We start from the raw sequence: 5,641 nt of genomic DNA on the forward strand, positions 1-5,641 counted from the left end.
AAACATCTCTAAAAATTATTTTCTGAGCTACTAGCATAAATGACACTAGTAACATATTTATTATGATAATAGAACATGTATAATGAGGCCTTAGCATTGCTAAAGTCATCAGAGAGTGCTGGTGCTAAGCTGCACCAGTAAACCGTAAACCCGGTTAAACTGATTTTCTGTTTTTAACAAAAATAGACCAGGTAACCTTATAATATCATTCAAGAATTTTATAATACTAATATAATGATAATATTATACTATTATCTCTCTCCTCTCATGAATCGAGTCCGGTTCATCAAACAGAGACTATTTACGAAAATCAGAATCAAAACTGCCAACCGATACGATTCAAAAACTAGGTTCTTCGTGATTGCATTATCGAGATTGCCTCAGAGGAGGTTCTAGCTTAAGGATGACATAATGATAATGAGGATTGAGATGCTTGATGATATAACAGAGGTGTTCCCTTTACTGATCTTCCGAAGAAATTCGTACTTTCAGAAAAGATCTCATGTACTCGAAAATCAGGGTTGTTACAACCCCCATCACTGATTAGGACTCTGGGAACACCAAATCTGCTGAAGATGTGTTTCTGGAGGAATTTCAGCACAGTCTTAGTATCATTAGTGGGTGTAGCGATTGCTTCTACCCACTTAGATACATAGTCCACTACCACCAGAATGTAAGTGTTTGAGTATGATGGTGGGAACGGACCTATGAAGTCAATGCCCCATACATCAAACAATTCAATCTCTAGGATCCCTTGTTGAGGCATGGCGTATCCATAAGGCAAGTTATTACCAGCTCTTTGGCAACTGTCACAGTTACGCACAAACTCTTGGGCATCTCTATAGAGAGTAGGCCAGTAGAAGCCACATTGGAGGACCTTAGTGGTTGTTCGCTCACTTCCGAAATGTCCCCTGATGAGCGGATAATTTGTACGCTTTTTGGCATTGTTTTTAGTATGTTTTTAGTATGATCTAGTTAGTTTTTAGTATATTTTTATTAGTTTTTAGTTAAAATTCACTTTTCTGGACTTTACTATGAGTTTGTGTGTTTTTCTGTGATTTCAGGTATTTTCTGGCTGAAATTGAGGGACCTGAGCAAAACTCTGATTCAGAGACTGAAAAGGACTGCAGATGCTGTTGGATTCTGACCTCCCTGCACTCGAAGTGGATTTTCTGGAGCTACAGAAGCCCAATTGGCGCGCTCTCAACGGCGTTGGAAAGTAGACATCCTGGGATTTCCAGCAATATTTGATAGTCCATACTTTGCCCAAGATTTGATGGCCCAAACCGGCGTTCAAAGTCACCCTCAGAAATCCCAGCGTTAAACGCCGGAACTGGCACCTAAATGGGAGTTAAACGCCCAAACTGGCATAAAAGCTGGCGTTTAACTCCAAGAGGAGTCTCTACACGAAAATGCTTCATTGCTCAGCCCAAGCACACACCAAGTGGGCCCGGAAGTGGATTTTTATGTCATTTACTCATCTCTGTACACCCTAGGCTACTAGTTTTCTATAAGTAGGACCTTTTACTATTGTATTTTCATCTTCGGACATCTAGTTCTTAGATCATTTGGGAGGCTGGCCTTACGGCCATGCCTAGACCTTGTTCTTATGTATTTTCAACGGTGGAGTTTCTACACACCATAGATTAAGGTGTGGAGCTCTGCTGTACCTCGAGTATTAATGCAATTACTATTGTTCTTCTATTCAATTCCGCTTGTTCTTTGTCCAAGATATCACTTGTTCTTCAACTTGATGAATGTGATGATCTGTGACACTCATCATCATTCTCACTCATGAACAAAGTGACTGACAACCACTCTTGTTCTATAAGCATACGAGGCTCTAGTGAATATCTCTTGGATTCTTTAACCGGAATTCGTGGTATAGGCGAGAACTGATGGCGGCATTCAAGAGAATCCGGAAGGTCTAAACCTTGTCTGTGGTATTCTGAGTAGGATTCAATGATTGAATGACTGTGACGTGCTTCAAACTCCTAGCAGGCGGGGCGTTAGTGACAGATGCAAAAGGATCGATGGATTTTATTCCGGCCTGACCGAGAACCGACAGCTGATTAGCCTATGCTGTGACAGAGCATCAGGGACGTATTTTCACTGAGAGGATGGGAGGTAGCCATTGACAACGGTGAAACCCTACATGAGCTTGCCATGGAAATGAGTAAGAAGGATTGGATGAAGACAGTAGGAAAGCAGAGAGACGGAAGGGAAGGCATCTTCATACGCTTATCTGAAGCTCTCACCAATGATATACATAAGTATCTCTATCTTTATCTTTATGTTTTATTCATCATCTATACCCATTTGAGTCTGCCTGACTGAGATTTACAAGGTGACCATAGCTTGCTTCATACCAACAATCTCCGTGGGATCGACCCTTACTCACGTAAGGTATTACTTGGACGACCCAGTGCACTTGCTGGTTAGTTGTGCAAAGTTGTGTAGTGAATCACAATTTCGCGCACCAAGTTTTTGGCGCCGTTGCCGGGGATTGTTTGTGTATGGACAACTGACGGTTCATCTTGTTGCTTAGATTAGGTATTATTTTTCTTCAGAGTTCTTAAGAATGAATTCTAGTGTTTCAAGGTGATGTTCTTATCATCACCAAAGCTGATTGATCATCATCAATTTAGCTCTTGAATGCAATGTCCTGCTGAAGCTTAGCTAGCTATGTCTAATTCCTTTAGACTAAAGCTTTAGACTAACATTGCATGATTCCTGGAATTCTCATTAAGAATTTTGATACCTTTATTTTCTTCTTCCACTTAATTTTCGAAAAATCCAAAAAAAAAATTTACAAAATCATAAAAACCAAAAATATTTTATGCTTGTTTGAGTCTAGTGTCTCATTTTAAGTTTGGTGTCAATTGCATGTTTCTGTTCTTATTGCATTCATGCATGTGTCCTCATTGATCTTCAAGTTGTTCTTGATGATTTCCTTGTTTTGATCTTTGAATTCTATTGACTTGAGTGTTTTGTTACATGCATTCTCATTTTGTTAGTGTCAATGGTATACAAACTGCTAAGTTTGGTGTCTTGCATGCATTGTTATTTGATTTTAGTTGCATTTTAATTATTCTTCATTATTAAAAATCCAAAAATATTTTTAATTTGTGTCTTTTCAAGTCAATAATACAGAGAATTGAAGATTCAGAACATACTGCAGAGGAATCACACAGAAAAAGCTGAGCATTCAAAAATGTCCAGTGAAGAAGACAGACTGGCGTTTAAACGCCAGCCAGGGTGCCTGGCTGGGCGTTTAACGCCCAAAAGGGTATAGTTTTGGGCGTTAAACGCCAGAATGTGCACCATTCTAGGCGTTTAATGCCAGGATGGCACAAGGGGGAAGATTTTGTTTTCAAAATCAATTTTTTTCAAGTTTTCAAAGTTTTTCAAAATCAAATCTTTTTCAAATCATATCTTTTCAATCAAATGTTTTCAAAATCAATTTCTTTCTTTTTTTTAAGATACTTACTAACAATTAATGATTGGATTGAACATTTTAAGTATGTTGCCTTTTCTGTTGAGAAAGGTTTAATGTTTGAATCATATCTTTTCTTGTTAGGCAAGTTATTATTTTTTAAAATCAAATTTTTTTAAAATTGTTTTCAAATCATATCTTCTCAATCACATCTTTTTAAAACCATAACTTTTCAATCATATCTTTTTAATCACATCTTTTAAAAACCAATTATATCTTCTTAACCACATCTTTTTCAAAATAGTTTTCAATCAAATCTTTTTAATTTCTAATTTGAAAATCTTTTTCAAAAATCACTTTACTTCTTTCCCACTTTTGTTTTCGAAAATCAATTAGTGTTTTTCAAAATGTTTTCAAAATCTTTTACTTAATTTTCGAAAATTACTTCCCTTCTTCTCACATCCTTCTATTTATGGACTAACACTATTCCTTAATGCAAAATTCGAACTCTATCTTCTTTGATAAGTTCGAATTTTCTACCTCTGTCTTCCATTTTTCTTTTTCTCTGACACCTCAAGGAATCTCTATACTGTGACATAGAGGATTCCATATTCTCTTGTTCTCTTCTCCTTCATATGAGCAGGAACAAAGACAAAGGCATTCTTGTTGAAGCTGACCCTGAACCTGAAAGGACCTTGAAGCGAAAGCTAAGAGAAGCTAAGGCACAACTCTCTGTTGAGGACCTGACCGAATTCTTCAAAGAAGAAGAACCTATGGCAGCCGAAAACAACAACAATGCCAACAATGCAAGGAAGGTGCTGGGTGACTTCACTGCACCTACTCCTGATTTCTATGGGAGAAGCATCTCTATCCCTACCATTGGAGCAAACAACTTTGAGCTTAAGCCTCAATTAGTTTCTCTAATGCAACAGAATTGCAAGTTCCATGGACTTCCATTGGAAGATCCTCATCAGTTTTTAGCTGAGTTCTTGCAAATCTGTGACACAGTCAAGACTAATGGGGTTGACCCTGAGGTTTACAGACTGATGCTATTCCCTTTTGCTGTAAGAGACAGAGCTAGAATATGGTTGGACTCTCAACCTAAAGAAAGCCTGGACTCTTGGGAAAAGCTAGTCAATGCCTTCTTGGCAAAGTTCTTTCCACCTCAAAAATTGAGTAAGCTTAGAGTGGAAGTCCAAACCTTCAGACAGAAGGATGGAGAATCCCTCTATGAAGCTTGGGAAAGATACAAACAACTGATCAGAAAATGTCCTTCTGACATGCTTTCTGAATGGAGCATCATAGGTATTTTCTATGATGGTCTCTCTGAACTATCCAAGATGTCTTTGGATAGCTCTGCTGGAGGATCTCTTCATCTGAAGAAGACGCCTACAGAGGCTCAAGAGCTCATTGAGATGGTTGCAAATAACCAATTCATGTACACTTCTGAAAGGAATCCTGTGAACAATGGGACAAGTCAGAAGAAAGGAGTTCTTGAGATTGATGCTCTGAACGCCATTTTGGCTCAGAATAAGATATTGACTCAACAAGTCAATTTGATTTCTCAAAGTCTGTCTGGAATGCAAAATGCACCTGGCAGTACTAAGGATGCTTCATCTGAGGAAGAAGCTTATGATCCTGAGAACCCTTCAATGGAAGAGGTGAATTACCTAGGAGAACCCTATGGAAACACCTATAATTCTTCATGGAGAAATCACCCAAATTTCTCATGGAAGAATCAAGAGAAACCTCAACAAGGTTTCAACAACAACAATGGTGGAAGAAACAGGTTTAGCAATGGCAATCCTTTTCCATCATCTTCTCAGCAACAGACAGAGAATGCTAAACAGAACCCCTCTGACTTAGCAACCATGGTCTCTGATCTAATCAAAACCACTCAAAGTTTCATGACTGAAACAAGGTCTTCCATTAGAAATTTGGAGGCACAAGTGGGACAGTTGAGCAAGAAAATTACTGAACTCCCTCCTAGTACTCTCCCAAGCAATACAGAAGAAAATCCAAAAGGAGAGTGCAAAGCCATAACCATGGCCGAATTTGGAAAGGAAGGAGAGGAGGTGAACGCCACTGAGGAAGACCTCAGTGGGCGTGCACTAGCCTCCACAGAGTTCCCCAATGAGGAACCATGGGAATCTGAGGCTCAAAGTGAGACCATAGAGATTTCATTGGACTTACTTCTGCCTTTCA

At 38.7% G+C, this 5,641-nt stretch overlaps 1 non-coding gene across 1 annotated transcript; it reads right to left on the reverse strand.

Annotated features, from left to right (window-relative positions):
- Positions 1–4,614: 4,614 nt before the first annotated feature.
- On the reverse strand, positions 4,615–4,722 carry LOC130977900 (small nucleolar RNA R71). Its single transcript, XR_009085571.1, has one exon. It is a non-coding gene; the product is annotated as a small nucleolar RNA R71 (small nucleolar RNA).
- Positions 4,723–5,641: the final 919 nt, after the last annotated feature.

The sequence above is a fragment of the Arachis stenosperma genome, chromosome 4 (assembly GCF_014773155.1).
Source record: "Arachis stenosperma cultivar V10309 chromosome 4, arast.V10309.gnm1.PFL2, whole genome shotgun sequence".
Lineage (NCBI taxonomy): Eukaryota > Viridiplantae > Streptophyta > Magnoliopsida > Fabales > Fabaceae > Arachis > Arachis stenosperma.